This window comes from Mustelus asterias, chromosome 9 (assembly GCF_964213995.1).
Source record: "Mustelus asterias chromosome 9, sMusAst1.hap1.1, whole genome shotgun sequence".
NCBI lineage: Eukaryota > Metazoa > Chordata > Chondrichthyes > Carcharhiniformes > Triakidae > Mustelus > Mustelus asterias.
The window spans coordinates 43,258,539-43,279,128 of NC_135809.1; the positions used below are offsets into that span (position 1 = coordinate 43,258,539).

The following is a 20,590-nucleotide window of genomic DNA, read 5'->3' on the forward strand; positions in this document are numbered from 1 at the left end:
AAATAAATAATTTGGCTTGATGAGTTATTGGTTATTTAAAGCACCGTCTCTTGAATTTCCATATCTTAAATAATAAGTATCTGTACATTTATGGAATCAGACATTCCATCTTGATTTTCCTCTGCCAAGTCTTCTGCTGAAGTCCTCATCTGTTGTTCTCTTCAATTCGAGGATTTGTTACTCAATTTTTCCTCACTGTCAGCTTTCATAAATTTCCGCTTGTTCAAGAGGTAAAGTCTACTCCCACATAGAGTCATGCACATCCATCAGTCTTGTCAGCATGGTGGCACAGCAGTTAGCACTTCTGCCTCACAACACCAGGGACCCGAGTAAAATTCCAGCCTCTGGTGACCATGTGGAGTTTGCACATTCTCCCTGTGTCCGTGTGGGTTTCCTCCAGGTGCTCTGGTTTCCTCCCACAGTCCAAATATGTGCGGGTTAGATTAATTGGCCATGCTAAATTGCCTCTTAGTCTCAGGGGGATTAGCGGGGTAAAAATGTGGGGTTATAGGGATAGGGCCTGGGTGGGATTGGTGTCAGTGCAGGCTCAATGGGCCGAATGACCTCCTTCTGCACTGTACGGATTCTATGATTGTCCTCTCTAAGCTTCATTAGCTCCCTGTGTTTTAGCAAATTGGTCTGGAAATCTTCATTCTTGTTTTTAAATACATTAACTGTCTTTTCCCCTTTGTTTCTGCGAGATTTACTTAAACCCTGTATTCTAGCCCATAGCCTCTGGGTAACTTTGTCTTCTTTCCCATCACACTATTGAAGACTAATATATCAGCTATTTCGCTCCCGGCATCTGGAATTGTTTTTCATGACAGCTTTGACTTGCTTCCTTCCTCCTGGTTTCCTTGATCATGATTTTTATCTCCTACCGCAACTCAATGTTACTTAGATGTTTTTCATGTGGAGAATGTTTTACCTAAATATTGGGTGGTGATGTTACACCTACTGTCACTCTGAATATGGAAATGTATCCATTATTCACTGTTCCTATTTGTAAAGTCAGTGGGGAAAAGGACTTATGATTTTACAGAGGAGAAATCATGTATAAAATGACTGCTTCTCAGTTACCTCCAGCCAACAGATCCAAAGCATAAAATTGAAAAGCAAGAGATGAGACAAAGTTGCCAATAAGTGAATAGAAATCCCTCTTTCTTACTTAGAAAAACTGGTAATAGATTGCACTTAAATCTGCTGACCATGTCTAGGGTAATTTTCTTACTTTGTTGCTGGTGTTGTTCTGTCATATGTGAAAAATTAATTTTGATTAAAATTCACATTGAAGATAGATAATTGAGGGGATGCATTTAATTTACAAGTTTAGCAACAGTGTGAAAAGGTTCCAGTTTTGCATCAATACTAAAATTAGGTAGTGTGAATCAGTCATTAAGTCCTGAAATTACTCCAAAGAGAAGCACAGTGGGACTCCCTCCTACAGGGGATCTCATTTATATTGTTTCTATATCCGAATCCTGGAAGAAGTTGCTGATTGAAGATCCAAATCCTGGAAGAAGTTGCAGTGGCAAAAACAACCACCTCCTGGATGCTGCTGAGTGGAAAAGATCCATGCGGTTCATGCTTCACCCGCTCAATGCTGTACGTGGTGCTCCAGGGTGCAGTTGCTGGAGGCCTCCATTTTCTCCTCATCTCCACGATCTGCCCCAAATCTGAAGGTAAGAGCCAACTTTTACACGCTACACTGACCCAGACAAGTTCTAGAATAGTGTCATTTCCAGCTGACATTTCAGAAAGTTGGGACGGGGGGGGGCGGGGGGTAATTCTTGCTGGGCCTTCTGAATTTTTTCAGCAGGTTGCAAGTCGGTTTCATGCCGACCTGTGGTGGGAATTGCAACACGCCATGGTAGCCAGAAGCAGACGTTCCTGTCATCATTTTACACTGGTGAGAAAATGATTTTTCCACCGCATTGTACTTACCTCCCACCTGCCATTAAATCCACCACGGGGAGGACTGGAAAATTCTGCCCAGAGTTTTTGAAGCTGGGAGAGAGAGAGAACGAGTGTCTGTGTGTGTGAGGGGGAAAGAGAGAGTGATAGTGTGTGCATGTTTGAACGAGAGAGTGAGAGAGAGTGTGCAAGTGTCTGTGTGTGTGAGGGTGAGAGAGAGTGAGAGAGGGTGGTGTGTGTGTGTGTGTGAGGGAGAGTGTGTAAGTGTGTGGGGGCAAGAGAGAGAATGTATGTGAGGGGAAGAGAAAGAGAGTGTGTGTGAGGGGAAGAAAGGGAGAGAGAATGGGGGCGATCTTACCATCGTACCCTGCCAGCCAACTGGTAGGGTGAGCCAGTAAGATCGCGCGAGAGCTGAGAAATTTCTCGCCTCTCACGATTTTACCCGCACCAGATATCCAGTAAGGTTAGCCTTGTGCCCATTTCTGGCATGAGGTGAAATAAATTATTTAAATTAAACTTACATCTTATTTCAATGTGAGCCCGGGACTGAATTGTCTGGTCTCACTTGCCAATGTGACCTCGCTGGGAGAGGTTCTCTTTGGCAAGAATCATAGCTAGTCGCCAGCAATAGTGAGCAGACTTGATGGCCACACCAGTTGAATTGGAGGCCATTGAGGCCCCCCTGGGAGGTCAAGGGCAAAGGGGATGCCCCTTGGGCAGTGCCAGCCTGGCACTGCCGATTTGGCACCGCCCACTGGGTACCCTGGCACTGCCTACTGGGCCAATCAATGGTGGTGATGGGGGAGGAGTGGACTGCTGCACTCTGCATTAGAGATTGATGGGGGAAAGGTGGGGGGGGGCGCTGCCATTCTGCAGTTGTTTTGCTGTGGGGAGGGAGGGGAGCCCGCTGCCACTCTGCGTTAGAGATTGGTGGGTAGAGGGAGGAGGGGATTGGTCCAGGCACGGGGGGGGGGGGGGGTCCTCGGGGGTAGATTGGTCTGGTGGTGGAGGGTGGGGGGGGGTCACAATAAGCCATGGGCTCCTGCACTAGCTGGCGGTTGCCTGCTTTAGGCCATGGAGGCTGGCTGAGGAGAGGCAGAGGATGGGTGGCAATGGCACCCTCTGCTGCGCTTAGCCAGTATTTGGGCAGTTTAAGCCCCACCCCATCCCCAAAGGGATTCTTTTGTTCTAAGTGCATAAGATCACAGATTTGGACTCGCCCAAAAAACAGATCAGAAACTCCCGTTTTAACTCACGTTCTGGAATCTTTTTCATAAGATTGTCCCTAGTGTGTGTGTGCGTGGGGGGAGAGATTGAGGAAGAGAGAAAGTGCGTATGAGGGAGATTGAGAGAGAGAGAAAGAGGGTGTGAGTGGGGGGAGGGAGAGAGAATGTGAAGGGGGAGCGATAAAGTCTGTGAGGGGGGAAAGAGAATTTGTGGAGGAGAGAGGTAGCCGGACGGGTCTGGAAGCAACTCTGGTGCAGTAAGGACAACCGGTCACATTTGCATCAAGGCACAAACACAAACAGAAAGATATTATGCTCGGATTGGGGGTGCCTAGTGATTATTTTTGCTTGTGAGCATTTCACCAGGATCTTCCGGAGAGAGACAAAGTAACAGTGAAGTCTGATCACAAGTCCCTTCAAAATATTTTTGCAAATTGCTCTCTGCTCCAAAGTCTCTGCAAAGAATGTTGCTTTGTTTACAAAGATATCGGGCATGATTTTCCCCCAAAAATACTAAGTGACCAACGGGCAGGAATACGTGAGCATTTCCCACCCGTTTTTTGGACGAGCTTAGTGGAATGAATTTAAGGCACTCTGTGCAATATAGTCTGTCAAGGGACTTACGCCTGTCGGGGGGGGGGGGGGGGGGAGGCGAGGTCCACATTGGACTGCAGAGGGGGCTATAATGCATGTGCCGATTTCGCAGTATACTGGGAGATTGGTTGACAAGCGCTCCCCCCCCATTGCCAGTCTCCCAATTGCCAGCCCCTCCTAGCACCGGCCCGCCTGGCTCTGCTTCCGTACGGCCCCACCCCTCAGGACTCACCCCCTTGAAAATGCCTGGTGCCTGCTGTATCAGAGTGTCTGGCTAACAATGCCCAAAGGGCAGCCCCTGTGCCCCCGACTTCCCCGGGATGTCTCAATGGCCTTTGGTCTCAACAGCGCCGCCACCACGTCTATTCCCTATTGGTGGGGAAGAGAGGGGGGAGAGAGAGAGAGCTCATGTGAGAGGGAGTGTGTGGGGGGGAGAGAAAGAGTATCTTGTGAGGTGGAGAGAGAGAATTTTTGTGATGGGGAACGAGTCAGCAAGTGTGCAAAGGGGAGAGAAACTATGTGAGGGAAGGAAGAGAGAGACTATATGAGGGGAAGGGAGAGAGAGTGTCAGGGGAGAGAGAGAGTGTGTGTGTGTGAGGGGAAGAGATGTGTGTTAGAGGAGAAGGGAGAGAATGTTTGTGCGAATAGAGAGATAGTGGGCGGAATTGCACCGGTTTGTCCCACCCATCGGTGGATGGAGCAACCCAGTAAAATAGCGCGAGAATCAAGAAATCAGGCCAGTCTGCACATGTGCAATAACTCCCTCCGCTGCTGGAATTGTGCATGTGCAGACACAGAGGTCTGCACATGCGCAATAGCTCCCTCTGCTGCTGGCTGGCGAATTAAGCCCTACCCACTGCCTATAGTAGCTCGAAACAGTCTAGCTCACTTTCCATGCACTCTATGCACAAGATTGGGAGTAAAACCCTGACCAAAAAATGGATCTGCAACTCTCCCATTTTCAGGCTAACTGGACACTTCGAATTTTTCTTGTAAAATTCCACCCAGTGTGTGTGAGGGGGAGAGCCAGAGAGAAAGAGTTTTTGAGGAATGTAAAGGGGAGAGTGGCTGAGGAGCAGTGAAATAGTGTGTGAGAGGGTGAGAGATTTTTTGAGGGGAGAGGAAGATAGTGTGTATAGGGAGAGAGAGAGTTTGTGAGGGGTGTGAGAGAATGTATGAGGGACAGAGAGGATTTGTGAGTGAGAGAGAGACAGAGTAAGTGAGAAAGAGAAAGAGTATGTGAGAGAGGCTGTGAGAGTGTGTGAGGAGGAGAAAGAGAACGTTTGTGAGGGGGAGAGTGAGTGTGAGAGGAAGAGAGTTTGTGAGGGGGATAGAGGGAGGGAGAAGGGGAAGAGCGTGTGCGTATGTCTGGCTCATTCCCAACCTCAGGCTTCTCATTCACCTTCAACAGCACACATCAATCTGCACTTTCATCCACTCTTACAGTGGATGCAGGTGGCAGAGTGAGCACCTTGAAACTGGGAGTGAGCCGGGCACACACACTCTCACCCTATCATACATCTTTATTTATTTCTTGTTTTTTTTTAATCAATTGTTTTGACATTGATTTTGTTTGCTCAGCAAATTGTTTCTTTTTATATCGGTTTTTCTTTGAAATTCATCTTCTCAATTGTGCCAAGCTTTATCTTTCTCAAATGTTGCTTATCAGTCTCCTTGAGTGAGAAAAATGTTGAAATAGTGGCAGGTGGGTGGGGTGCCTGGGTTGCCACATGCTCCTTTCGCTGTTGACATTTCACTTCAGCTTGCTCTCGGCGATGAAACTCGAAGTGTTCAGCTCCTTCCCTGGATGATTTTCCTCTACTTCAGGTGTTATTAGGCCAGGGATTTCCAGGTGTCGGTTGCACATTTCCAAGGAGGCTTTGAGGGTGTATTTGAAGCATTTCCTCTGCCCTCCTGGGCTTGCCCGTTGTGTCAAAGCTCAGAATAGATTGCTTGTTTTGTGAGTCAGTGAAGCCAATCGGGCGTGGTCAATGCTTCAATGCTGGGGATGTTGGCCTGAGTGAGAACAGTGATGTCTATCCTGCCAATGGATTAACAGGGTCTTGCAGAAATTTTGAGGTGCCTGCTGTACATAGTTCCCATCTCTGAGCCATAGAGGAGAGTGGATATCACTACTGCTCTGAGGTACTGGTCTTCAAATACTCTCTTCTTCATGTGACCAAAGAGTACACTGGCATACTGAAGATGTGTCGTCGATGTCTGCCCTTGTTGACAGTAGGTTCTCAAGGTATAGAAAGTGGTCCATGTTGTCCAAGGTCTCATTGTGGATTTAGATAACTAGGGGGGGGGGGGGGGCAATACTGTGTGATAAGAGCAGACTTGAAGAGGACCTTTGTCTCATGGATGTTTGATGTGAGGCCCGTGGTCTCATGCCTCGGTGAAGGTGTTGACGATGGCTTAGAGCTCGGTCTGTATATTATAGTTCAATGACTGGGTATGGGAAAACCTTGGATCTGGCCTGCGGGCGGAAGAGGTTGAACAGGTTCCCATTTGTTCTGTAGTTTAGCTCCACTCCACTGGAGAACTTGCTAAGGGTGAGATAGGGCATTGCAGCAAGGAAGGTCGAGAAGACACTGACTTTCTTGACCACAGTCCAAGTGCAAGTTGGGTCTGTGGTGGATCAATTATTCAGGATCATGGCTTGCATGTCATCGTGGAGCAGGTAGAAGATGGTAACATATGTTAGGGGGCAACCGAAACAGAGGAGGACACTCAATAATCCCTCATGGTTGACAGTGTTGAAAGCCTTTTTGAGGCCAAAGAAGGTCATGTATAAGGGTTGGTGCTGTTCCCTGCATTTCTTTGTAGTTGCCACATGGTGAGGATCGCATCTATTGTGCCTTCTAGTGGGCAGAATTAACATTGGGACCGGAGCTCTTCAGCCACAGGGGGAAGGCAATTAAGGAGGATGATTAGAGTGTGGGAGGTCTTGTCGCACAGTGGGTAGTGCCTCTAAGCCAGAAGCTTCAGATTCAGGTCCTGTTCCAGGATTTGATTTGAATCAACTCAAATCCTAGAACAGGATTCTTTGATGGCCAAGGAAGGTACGATCATAACACACAGCCAAGCATGCTGACTAACAACTTGTCAATTCTTCCAACATTTGCCAATGGGCAAGTGGTAAGAGATGGAGAGATTCCTGGTCAGCCATGTTATGGAAAGAAATTGGAGCCTCTACCATCCCTCCACAGACTATAACGTACATGTAAAAGTCTGTGTTGCCACACAACTTGGACTCCTTGGTGGGCCAATTGGTTTAGTTGGATGCACAGCCAGTGTGGATCAGATTGGTGCCAACAGCATGGGATTTGATCCTCGTTTCAGCTCGGGTGGGACCTGCCTCCTTGCCCTCCCCATGGTGGAGGTTGTAGTAATGTGGGTGGGACCTAACTTGAACAGAGAACTCAAGATAGACAAGATCCCTTACAGAATCTTCAAATCAATGAAATACATCAGTAACTTATAAATCATACAATATGCATGGAAACAATATAAATCTTCATTTTTTTGCAGATGCATCTACTGGATCAGATCAGAGCAACAACCAATAGGTGGTCAAATTATAAACCACCAGGATGATGTCACTGATTGCCATGATAATAAAGCACTTTGCTCTAAATAAGTAGTTAGAATTAATGCCAATTCATTAAAAAAATAATTTGTTGACTAAATTGCAATAAAGCAAATAATGATTGGCATATGCTTATGATATTGCCATTCACATCCTTGCAATTACCTCAAAACGCCACAAGAAGAGCCTAGGGAAGGCTCTGTGTCATTGCGTTTTTGTCAGAAAGTAGAATGCAGCTGCAGAGATGCATAGAAAAGAGACAGATGAAAAATGGAATAAAGAAGCGAAACCTCACAGTATTGCACATACTGATTAGGAAATAGATTTTATAATTATATTTTTGAACAAAATCTTGGCAGAAATTCCTGACTCGGGAGTTTAGCTCCATCTAGTCTTCCGATGTTGTCTCATTGATAGGCGATGACCTAATGGTATTATCGCTAGGCTATTAATCCAGAAACTCAGCTAATGTTTTGGGGACCCAGGTTCAAATTCTGCCACGGCAAATGGTGGAATTTGAAATCAATAAAAAAAATCTGATGAACTGATGACCATGAAATCATTGTCGATTGTCAAAAAAACCCATCTATTTCACTAGTGTCCACCAGGGAAGGAAATATGCCGTCCTTACCTGGTCTGGCCTACATGTGACTCCAGAGCCACAGCAATGTGGTTGCCCTTAACCGCCCTTCAAGAACAACTAGGGAAGGGCAATAAATACTGGCCAGCCAGCGACGCCCATGTCCCATGAATGAATATAGAAATTCAAACAGTACAAGGAGGTCCAAAAGGTTTATCAGCTGGACGGTACATCATAAACCAATAGCACCTCCAGACTATATTTAAACAGAGGATTACCCAGCCCATGATTGCACTTTAGGGGTGTTCACTCACTAACCCATATTTTCCTTTTTTATTTAGAAAATGCATATAAAGCATGTGATATGCAATAATTTTGTTTGTTGTTGGTTGAATCTACTGTAAACAAAAGCAAATAGAATTGCCATTTCCCACATGTAAACAGAACTTCCCACTGTGTTTCACTGAATGGAGGAAAATTAAATCAGTAATGTGAAGGATGAGAGTTTTAATGTGGTCAGTTGATATAAACACACATTCTCCCCATACCATCAATTTCATTTTTTTAAGATGTCATATAGAAACATAAAAAAACTACAGCACAAACAGGCCCTTTGGCCCCACAAGTTGTGCCGAACATATCCCTACCTTCTAGGCCTACCTATAACCCTCCATCCTATTAAGTCCCATGTACTCATCCAGGAGTCTCTTAAAAGTCCCTATTGAGTTTGCCTCCACCACCACTGACGGCAGCCGATTCCACATGTTAAATCTTCCGATATGTTAAATCTTTTCATGGAGAGACATGTAGTCATGTGGATAAAAGGCTGTTTCCATTCAGAGAAATGTACCCAGTAAGGTTAGATCTGTCTTGATTGTTTTGGAGCCCTGGATTCAGTGGGATGTCAGTTGGAATCCCAGAAAAGACAAAGAAAGAACAGTAAAGTGAATAGTAAACCACACTATTATTCTATTACATTTAACTGGATGATTTCCCAGAGAACTTCTGTTTTTATTTTTACTGTTCTCATAATATAACCGTTCAGGATAAGAAACCTCCTAAAAAAATACATCAAATTAGGAGAAAGGTGGAAATGTGTTTCAATAACAAATACTAGTTCTTGAAATGAAATATATGCATGCTAAATTCTAATTTTGATTGTCATAAATTTTTAGCTTGGAAGAGTTCGCACCATTTTTATAATTACAAGTGCAATGGGATGTGTTGTTCCTAACCAAATTAAGGCAGATATAAAATCTGCAGGAATTTTAAATGATTATAGGATAACAGGATGGCATATAAGGTTGGATTTATTGTTTCCTTAATTTAACATTTGATTTCACAATGTCTTAACATTGATTTAATCCAAGTAAATTCAGTATGTTTTTAACAAGTTGCTTTGCCAAAACAAAGCAATTCAATAATTTATTCATCCCATTCAAAATTATATTTAAAATACTTGCTTTCAGTGCTATTGATAGTGCATACAGTTTGGTGTAACACTGGTTTTCAGTTATAAATTGTTTGATTTTTGCTTGTTCCAGTACTTTTCTCCAACTGAGAGAGGCCTTACCAATTGTCTGCCAATGTTGCTTTCTCCTCAGTGTTTTAAATTACATTACCAGGGACCTGGAAACAAGTAGTAGTGCACTAATTTAAAGTGTTCAGTTTTCTGCATGGTGAAAAAATAGAAACATTACCCTAATCTTAAAAATAACAAACGTGAAAGGGATAGAAGTGCAAAGGGGTCTAGGAATAAGTGTAAACAAATCATAAAAGCAGCATTGTGGGTTATCAAAGCAATAGAAAAATTGTAACAAAGGGCTTTATTTCTACTGTTTTGGAATGCAAACAAGTTATGTTATTTGTTTAATAGAACCCTGGTTGGGTCACACAAAGAGTACTGAATACACTTGTAGCCCCCATGCAATTAAAAAGGACCTAAAAGCACTGAGAAAGCGCAAAAATGATTTACAAGGATGGTACCAGAATTGACTGTAACACTACATTCTGCACTCTCTCATTTCCTTCTCTATGAACGGTATGCTTTGTCTGTATAGCACACAAGAAATAATACTTTTTACTGTATACTAATACATGTGTCAATCATAAATCAAATCTAATCAAAAGATTGTAGCTATTGGGAAAGATTGAACAGCTTGGGACCGTTTTCAGAAAAGAGACCTGTTCGAGGTATTTCAAATTATGAATCAGTTAAACAGGTTGGATATGGAGAGAAAGTTCCCAGTTGTAGGTAAATTCAAAACTTTGTGCCATAAATACAAGATAATTACTAATACATCCAAGATTGTATAGAGCAGAGTCTCCTCTCTTGGGCAGTCTCTTAGAGTGGTGGAGGACTTGCTTCCACACTAAAAAATAGTTCTCAGGTGACTGACCAATGCATGGCCTATAGTTTCTGTCACAGGCGGGGCAGAGAGTGGTTAGAGGAGTAGGTGGTGGGTGGAGTGCCTGGGTTGCCACAGGCTTCTTTCGTTGTTGATGTATGGCTTCAGCTTAATTTCGGTCTTGAAACTCAGTGTTCAGCTCCTTCCCAGGTGCTTTTCCTCCACTTTGTATGGTCTTGGGCCAGGGATTCCCAGGTTCCATTGGGATATTGCATGTTTCCAAGAGACTTTGAGGGGTCTTTGAAGCATTTCCTCTGCACTCCTGCAACTCGCTTGTCATGTCAAAGCTCCGAATAGTGCACTTGTTTTGGGAGTCTCGTGTCAAACATGCAGGCTATGTGGCCCGCCAGCGGAGCTGATCAAGTGCAATCAATGTTTCCATGCAGAGGGTGTTGGCTTGAGCGAAAACACTGATGTTGGTGCACCTATCCTGCCAATGGATTTGCAGGTCTTCAAACACTCTCTTCGTTAGACAAGCAAGGGCTGTGCTGGCACACTGAAGGCGATGTTGAAGCTTGTTGTTGATGTCTGCTCTTTTTGACAGTAGGGACAAGGTACAGAGCAGAGTGGATAGAATGTGGAACTCAATGCGACATAGTGATTGAGGCAAATGGATTAGATACTTTAACAGGAATTAGTTGAGTACATGAGAAAAAAAGGAATAGAAGAAAATGCTGAGATGAGGAAGATGGAATCGGCGTGGGGGGGTTGGGCTCAGGTGAAAGAAATCCAATCTGGCCAACTACTGTCCATCAGCCAACTCTTGATCATCAGTAAGGTGTTGTTTATAGCGTTATATTAATCAGCATAGCGATACCCTGTTTACTAATCCTCAGTTTGAGTTCTTCCATGGTCACTCAGCATCTGATCCTATTTCAACCTTAATCTAAACATGGAGAACTGAACTCCAGAGGTGAGATAAGAGTGACTGCCCTTGACATCAAGGCAGCATTTGACTGAATGTGGAATCAAGAAGCCCTAACAAAATTGAATTCAATAGGAATTGAGGAAAACTTTCCACTAGTTACAGTCATACCTAGAACACAGGAAGGTAATTATGGTTGTTGGAGACCAATTGTCTCAGTCCCAGGACGTTACTGCAGGAGTGTGATGGGATTTTCTCCATTTGCCTGGATGAGTATAGGTCAACCAACAATGAAAAATTGGACACCATCCAGGATGAAACAGCTTGCTTGATTGGTACCACAACCACAAATTTAAGCATTCACTCCCTTCACCACCAGTGTTCTATACACAAGATGCACTCCAGCAACTCACCAAGGCTCCTTTGGGCTTTCCAAATATATATATTTTTGGGACTTCTGGAAAGTTCTCTGCCTTGTGTGGTTTGCTTGAGTAGTTTCTTTTCCCTTTCATTGTTTTACTGGGGGTTTTCTATTCTTCTTGTTAAGCCCTGCACACTCCACAATTTGAAGATCAAAATATTTGTCAAAGGCTTTTAATATTTAATAGAAGCTTGTTGAGGATTCATCAATGCACTGCATTAGGATGACTTGTTCCACAAGTTCATAAACCAGTATAAAAAGGTATTAATCTAGACTTTTTTTGACCTCCTATTTAGATCTGATGTACTCTGGTAATTTAGATATTCTCTTCTCCAGGATGCTCAATTTTTCATTAGGTTTAGCTCTTTGATAAGTCCAAATTGTTCTGGAATTCTGATTCATAGTCAAAAATTTAAAAATGTAGTTTCTGCTTTAAGATGGCATTGCCATTCACTTGGAGACAGGGTGTGTTAGCAAGAACAGCACTGCAGGGCAAAATCACGTGAGAGCGTGGAAATGCGATCTCGCCAGCAAGATCACATTTCCTGATTTTCCACGCCCCTCACCAGTGACGTAACAAGGTTCCCTTGAAGAAATGTCGGGAACATCATTTAAATACATCAACATATAATTAGCCAGTGTAATTAGCTCCCTAATCCTTCATGGATGAGTCAATTGTGCCAATTTTGTCAGTACTGTAATGCATGAGTGTACCACTGATTGGTGCACAATAATTAACTCTTTGGAGATTGGTCCCCAAGCATTGAACTCGAAGGCTTACACTCACCTCTTCATAACAAAGAGGTGGCACAGCTGTTGTCCCTAATGCAAGGCGCTAGGGTAACATTAGTCACCCCGTTCAGAACATGACAGGTGGCAGCATCTCATTCCCCCTTGAGGTTAGAGTGCAAGGTCAAATGAATGCAAGTGGCAAGTGTGGGGAATGAGCCATTGTGTGAGAGGGGAGGGAGTGAGACTCATTGGAAAGGAGCTCAGATGGGGAGATATGCATGGATGGATGACTCAGATGTTGAAATGCCCCTGGAGTGGGGCATTGTCAGGACTCCTCATTGCTCACTTTTATGTTCTCTTCCTTTCAGTTTGTGGCTCGAGAGCATCATGGAGCCAGTGGAGCTGGCAGTTGTATTGATTGCTGCGGAGCAGCAGCAAAGTGTGGCTACAAATAGGCAGGACCATGGGCAGAGGAAGGGGAGTCAGGACCTGTTGACCAATCAGATGCGGGGCCTCTGATAGAGGAGGCTTGGAGGAAACACTACTGGCCACAGATCTACCGTCGGAGGGCATCCTACCTCCAAAAGTCAGAACTCCAGTGCTGGAGAAGGCTGCATCTGTCCCATGGGACAGTGGACCACTTGTGCAAGGTGATGCAGGAGTTGGCACCACGTGGACTGGGAGGTCACCCATTGAAAGTCACAACCGCGCTGAAGTTTTATGGCAGTGGCTCATTTCAGGGTTGCACTGGTGACCTATGCATCATCTCCCAGTCAGCCGCACTTGTGCATAAGGAAGTGGACGGGTGTGCTATTTGAGAGGACTCACCATTTCATCAATATTGATCCCCTAGTACTCCTCCCAAATGGTGTCCTGCATCATTGTGGTGTGCTGCGCTCTACACTGCAACAGAGAAAGGAACTGGATGAGGAGGACATGGAGTGCCACATCTCCTCAGATGAGGAGGAGGAGGGCGATAAAGGGCAACATGCGAAGGATCTCGGGGGATGGCCTGGGTCTGCATGGGGCTAGGGGCGCCCTTGTTGCCTCTTGGCTTGGAGATAACCGGGACAGACCCCCAATGGGGTATGTCATTTCGCACTTGTGTCCTGCTAACAGGAGGTCATCATCAAGGTCGCACCAGTCATGGGCAGGGTACGAAAGTGAAATTACCGGACCCAGCAGAATGATGATGATTTGAAGCGAGGACAGAGCGATGCTCTTCTTATACTCTGTGAATGTCTGACTTCTGCCTGACTGAGAGCTGAAAGCGACCTGCCATTGAATGGGGTGATCAAGGGGCGCAGAGAGGCTGAATGACACTTTTCCCCTGCTACTGCCTCCTCTGTGGTCAGGGGTCCCGATGCGTATCTCTACCTACTGATGAGGTAGACAGACTCTCACAAGCTTTCAGCCCACGGCATCCTCATTATTCAAGATTGTTGGCAGACATGAGAGGCCTGAGCATTGCTCTGGAAGGGGGGGCGGATTCATGGGTGGACCTGTGACGCCCTTCCCGGAGTGGGGGGGTGGGGGGGGGGAGGGGGGGGATTGAGCCTGTGACAGGGTCACGTGGCATTACTGCATTGTCAGTGTGGGAGGTGGGAGAACCATCATGCTGCATCCTCTCAGTGCTGAAGGAGGATGCACTGCGTTTGTGTGAGATCTGACAGAAAATGGCGCTAATACAACAGGGCAGCACTTTATGGGTGATCAACATTACTTTAAATACAAGCTTGCAAGCTTGCTTTTACACCAGTGACTTATCTCCATCAGCACCTAGGTTCACTCATGCTCACGATGTGTTTAACTTTTCTTAACGTCACCTCCCCCGTACATATAGGTGTATCTCCAGGATCCACAGCTGAGGATAAGGCAGCCTGCTGATTTCCACGCCCTGTTATCTGATATTACCTTGACAAGCGTTCCCTGGGGTGTAGGTGGGACCTTGAGGGTCTGGGTCTGCTTTCAGGCAGCATGGATGTTGCAGTGCTGCCCTTCTAGGTGTGCAGGGCTAGAGGTGTGTTGCTCACAGGGAAAGGAGTTTCAGAAGACTAGTCATCTCCAGGATCTCCTAAGTGGAAGGTCCCGGGCTGCACACCTGCCAATCCCCTTCCCTTTGGGTGTGTGGGGCTCTCCGGGCTCCTCTATTGGTTATCAGGGCAGCTGGAGTGAGATCCAGCAGCCCCACCATCCTCTGGCATTGACACTCATGGATTCCCACTAGTACCTCCACCATGCAGTTGAAACTCTGCAACATGGAGCTCATGCCCTCAGCCATGAAAGTCATGAACTAAACCATGGAGCAGACATCACCCGCCACGGAGCGCATATTCTGCACTAAGTTCTCCACTGCGGATGCCCCCCCCTTGGCCTTATTGCGTTTAAGTGACAGCACCATCTCCTCGGATGGAAGGTGAAGGGGCCCTCCAGTCAGCCTTGCAGTCTGACGAGGGATGCTGACATCCCTTCCTGATATTCGTGACCCTACCTTTGTAGCTCCAGCATCTCTGTGACAACTGAACCAAGGGGCACATCATCTGATCAGGGCTCAGCAGGAAGATCAATGGGCTTCGGCATCCCTCCGAGTGCCAGATCCCTGGAATATTCCTGACTGCCTGCTGTGGATCTTCAGCTGTGAGGTTCCCACCAGAAGCCTGCCTAATACTGATTCCCAACGTGGTGTGAGTATCTGTGCTGGTGGAGTGTGTGGGTGACAGATGTGTGACGCCTTTTCAGTGCTGGTCTCCAAGATGTATCCCTCAGAGCTGCTCAGGTCTGTGGCATCCATGGGCTGCAAGGATAGTTCAGGCTGGTCTGCTGATTGACCCACAAGGGAAGCAAGATGGCATTGGTGCAGGAAAGGGGAACACTGATAGGAGAAAAGTAACTCACATGGGGCTTGATGGCAATGAATTCTGGCATGTATGGGAGGTGAGTGGGAGAGGGGACTTCAAAAGCAGAGGAGATACTGGGGAGAGAGGCAGCATGTTAAGTGCTGGGATCTTGTGAGGTGGCTGGGAGCGAAATCAACATGGAGGAGTGAGGGGTGTATTAAGTGGTGCTGTGGGAGACATGAGAAACAGTCTTACTCTGGCTGCATAAAGAAGGTAGTCATGATGTGGAGATGCCGGCGTTGGACTGGGGTAAACACAGTAAGAAGTTTAACAACACCAGGTTAAAGTCCAATAGGGTTATTTGGTAGCAAAAGCCACTAGCTTTCGGAACAGGCTGTTCCTTCGTCAGGTGGGTGGGAGTTCTGATCACAAACTATCTGTAACCCCCACAACTTGCCTGGATGTGCATAATCTCACCAACTGTCCTGTCTGGAGACAATACACATTTCTTTAACCTGTGCTTAATGCTCCCTCCACTCACATTGTCTGTACCTTTAAGACTTGATTAGCTGTAAAGACTCACATTCCAATCATTATTCATGTAAATTGAGTTTCTGTCTTTGTGCCCTGTTTGTGATCAGAACTCCCATCCACCTGACGAAGGAACAGCCTGTTCCGAAAGCTAGTGGCTTTTGCTACCAAATAAACCTGTTGGACTTTAACCTAGTGTTGTTAGACTTCTTACTGCATAAAGGTCATTGATTTTCCTGCACTGCAGCCCTGTCCTCTTATGTGGTGAGCTGGCGCTCACAATCGTGGCCACACCCAGGTGGGATTGGTCACCTTGTTGGCAGGACATTTGCCCAATCGAGGGTCGTCTCCCACCTCTGATGGACCCCATCCAGAAGATTGCTGAGGACTCCCTCGGTAAAGCGGGGTGCAGTCTTTCTGGCAGCCATCTCCCCAATTGGATTTGGAACAAATGCTAGGGAGGTGTTTAAATGGTGCGTCCTACTGATTGCAGTGATTAAGTTGTCGCGGGTCAAGCAAATTAGAGGCAGGCTGCCACAGGCATGAAGCTCATGAAAAATGTTTTTCTTCTGAAAAAGGCTGAATACACCTCGACTTTTCCGTCCGATGGCACCGGCAGGATTCTCTCTGATTTTCTTGATAAGATTGACACTCAGAAAAAGTATCAGAAAATTCAGCCCAAAAGGGGTTTCCTACGCTTGCCATTTTTGGCAGGCACTGTTACAATAGCGATCGCACTCAACTTGAAAACATTTTCAATGATGGCTGCCTGGAGAATTCTCTTGCTCAGCATTTTACTTTAAAGTCACTAATTTGATAAATCCTGGCTTTTGCTTTTTCTCAGCTGAGTTTAGAAAGTCACGAATCACCTGGAATTTTCAATTAATTATTTGTAAATATTTTCAGAGTGAGGTCAAACGATGACTCATGGGTTAGGTTCTTGTGCGTGCGTGCACGCATTAGTGATATATAATTTAGACTTTTGGGGTGAATGCATGAATAAATAATACCCTTTATTCAAATGCACAAAAGCTAGCTGCTGATTGTGTAAAAAAATGACTAATCAGGGGTTAAGAAACATACATACCTTATTTTACAAAAAAACACATTGTTACAGACAACAAGGGAAAGGAAACAAGGGTTTCCGATCCCTCCTGACCCTGTCCATAAGAGATGATATAAATGGTACTACTCAGCTCAAAAATAGGCTTCCAATTTAGCTAGGTATACAGTAAAAAACACTGACCATTATGAAGACAACAGTAGCTGCAATACATGTGCATGGAAAACAGAGTGCAAATTCCTGGAAGGGGTAGAAATTAAGGCTCATACAACCCAGATGGGACCTGTAACTTTGTTTAATGTGGACAAAGTCTGAAATCCCAGGTACTTATTAAGAGAATAAAACCACAACATTCTACAAATTTAATTGTTTTTAAAAACAAACAAAATAACTTCACAAGTCAGCAAAGTGAAATTATCTAAAATATCTAAAACTCTAACATTCAGAATGAGGTAAATATGAGTTAAGATGCAAATTGTGGTCAAACACACCATACTGCAGATACAACCAAAACGGATCCTGTGGATTTCTCAACAACACATCCAGATGTCAGAGACTACTGTGAGTCACAAAATCTCGGTAAAACTCTGTCTCCCTCAGGAGGGATTTTAATTCTTCACTTTCTAAGATCTAGCCTCTGAATTCCCTCAAAAGCTATTTCAACTTGGACTATCTCAACAACTGCTCACTCCTGATGGTTCAATCTCTCCTCTTGAGGCTGCTTTCTACTGGATTCATAAAGCTTCATTCCTGCATCTAATTACTGTTCAATTTCTGTTCTTTAGCAGACCACTGGCTTCACTAAGCTGGTACTGCCCCAGGGTTTCTCTGACTTCCAGTCTCCCAGTTGCATCGAGCTATAATGATTCTCAGGGCTTCTTCTGAGCCCTTATTGCCTCCAGCAGTAAGCCAGTGATCTTCTGCTACCTTCTCAGCTCCCCTCAACTTCTCTGAACCCTAACTGTCTGGAGCCTTGTAACAACAGCAATTTTTCAATATCCAGTTTTTACCCCTGCTACAGAACACACTCTCCCAACAAACACACAAACTGAAACCAGAGAATCTTAAGTTCCACCCATCTCCATTCAGAGTTCACAAAAGGCTTTTAAACTAATTTAGCTCCAACTCCCAAAACAAACCATCTCTCTGGACTGTACTCTTTTTGCAAGCAGTGTAGTCATCAATTCTCCAGCTAAGGAAGCCTGACTGATGTTTTATGACTCTTTTCTTTCTAGCTGTTAACCCCTTAAGTCAACATGGCCCTAACCTTTGAGGTGCAATAGAATCCAAGCTGCTTTAGTTATATTTAGTCTGTTTTCTTCAGTTAAGCTTTAATTATCCCAAAACCAAATATTGCTACTAAAATATTAACATGAATTATGAATTAGATATTCGTCACAAGGCAACATTGAAGGTGGATACTGAGAATGTGAGAGGTACTCTGTAACAATATGGTAATGTATGGTAAACAACAGAATGTCTGTAGGGTCTGACAGAGCGCAGTGTGCCACAAATATGTTGGTCGCCTCAGGAGAATGTTGTGGTGGTTAGACCAACTTAACAGGCTGGCTGGGGACATTGTAATAGTTGTTTACCGAAAATCATAATATTTTTGAATTACTATATGTATTGATATTTGTTATCAGCTCCTCCCATGTACTTTAGACCACCCTTCAATGCTGCCCTTTGACCTTAAGTGCCAAAACTGGCTGTCCTTTTAAAATGCCCTTGCTCCATTATATCCTAAAAGCTGGTATTGCGAAACCTTGAGGCTAGTTATGCTTCCCGTCTTTCTGTCTCTTTACCATTGCTATATAAATAGTGTTTCCACACACTTCCTGCTTTAAAATCCATCCACGGTTTTTCTAAAGCGTCCAGCATACCTAGATCTGCTGCCCACAAAATCATGAGCTCTCCATGAGTGTTATACATGCTGGGATCAAATTACTGTTGCTGAGATAGGTCATGTAAGCCTGGAAATGACTCGCCTCCAACCAAATTGGTAGATGTGAAGTCCACTGTACCTGCATCTCATCTTGGTCCAGACTCTGAGTATGTCAATTATAGAGCAGTCAGCAGTCATTTCGCAAGTCTCATAGAACATACAAGAATACCTGCAATAGAAATTAACTTTTTCTCCTGCTTATATGGCATTCAGCTTTTGCCACACTATATCTGCTTTGTCCCTGCACCATAAAACCAGCTTTTAAACGGTGTGTACTGTGCCTACTATATGTTGTTTCTTCAGGTCAGACAATTTGAGCATGGGAAAAAGGCTACAAATGAGGTTGAAAAGATCTCCTGGGAGGTAGGTTCTAGTTGAAGGATTAGCTAAATTTGAAGATTAAGAATGTATTTCTGTTGAAGACAACATTATCTGGTTTCTGTTCACTGTGATCAGCTCAACTTCCTTTCTAATGCAGTGTAAGCCATAACCTGCCCACAGGAGAGGTGAAACACTGACAGGGATTAAGGGCTAAATAAGAAGAGATAGGTTCAGGAGAAAACAAAGAGGAGATTGTTGTAGTGTAAACCAAATGGAGACAGGGCATACAACTGAAATGTGAGCCAGTGCATTTGCAAAGACTGGCAGAGTAAAAGCAGGTCCCACACATTATCATACTACTCTCAGGGAATACAGATACGGCCAACTAGTCACCCATGATCATCCATGCTGAATGTTTTGAATTTGTAAAAGTCAATGATATGGAGTTCAAGACAAATCCTTAAAATGCCTTCAATTTATTGCATGTGAGCTGTGTAAATCAGTCCACTGTAAAGCTTTACTTGTCTGACATCAAAATGCTCAGAAAGAAAACAAGGAATTATATATTTTTTTTCATCACTGGTAAATGCTGTGTTAGATATTAGGCATTTCTTCAACCAAGTTCACTAACCTCCCTCTTTCTAGCTGCTTGTTATGGGCTGATCAATTTTTAAAAATGTAATTTCACTGATAACCTCAAGGATTTTCACAGTAACTGCATTGCAGTGTTCATGTAAGCCTACTTGTGACACTAATAAATAAACTTTAAATTTAATTACCATGTGAAGTGGCTTTAGGTTATAAGAGAGAATCTGTCTGGAGGTTTTTGATATTGTTAGACCAGATATTTATTCTTTGTAATTGAGTATTCCATGGGCTCAACTCTTGGTACATCTGCTTCAGTTAATAATAAGCCTCATGAATCATTCCATCCCCTTCATCTTGAAATATGACATGCATGAAATGGAATGTACTTTGGGGTAGAGACTTGGTAGCACCACTAGTGGCCAAGCTGGCTAATTCCTTAAGGATACACTGCCAGTCTAGGCCTGCAACAGGCAGTGAGAAAACCAATATGAAGGAAAAACCTACTTGACCTTGTTCTAATCAATTTACCTGTCACAGTTGAATCTGTCCATGAAAATATTCGTCAGACTGACCACTGCACAATCCTCATAGAGACGACATCCGATCTTCACATAAACAACAGTCTAATCTACTGTGTGGCACTATCACTTTGCTAAGTTTGATAGATATGGAACAGATCCAGCAGCTCAAAACAAGCCACCTATGAGATGTGGTGGATCATCAGCAGCAGCGGGATTGTATTTCACCACAATCTGTAACTTCATGGTCTGGCCTATCCCTTACTCTACCATTACCAAAAGCCGAGGGCTCAACCAAGGTTCAATGAGGATTGTCGGAGAACATGCCAAGCACAGAATCAGTCGTACCTAAAAATAAGTTTGGGTAAAGACAACACAGGACAACATGCATGCTAAACAGCAAAAGCAGCATGTTATAGCCAGAGCTAAGCAATCCCACAACTAATGGATTAGAT

At 44.4% G+C, this 20,590-nt stretch overlaps 1 protein-coding gene across 1 annotated transcript in view; it reads left to right on the forward strand.

The window, feature by feature from the left end:
- The window catches only part of LOC144498644 (fibulin-1-like), a 309,419-nt gene that overhangs the window by 288,566 nt on the left and 263 nt on the right, over positions 1-20,590 (forward strand). The gene's annotated exons all lie outside the window — the stretch shown is intronic.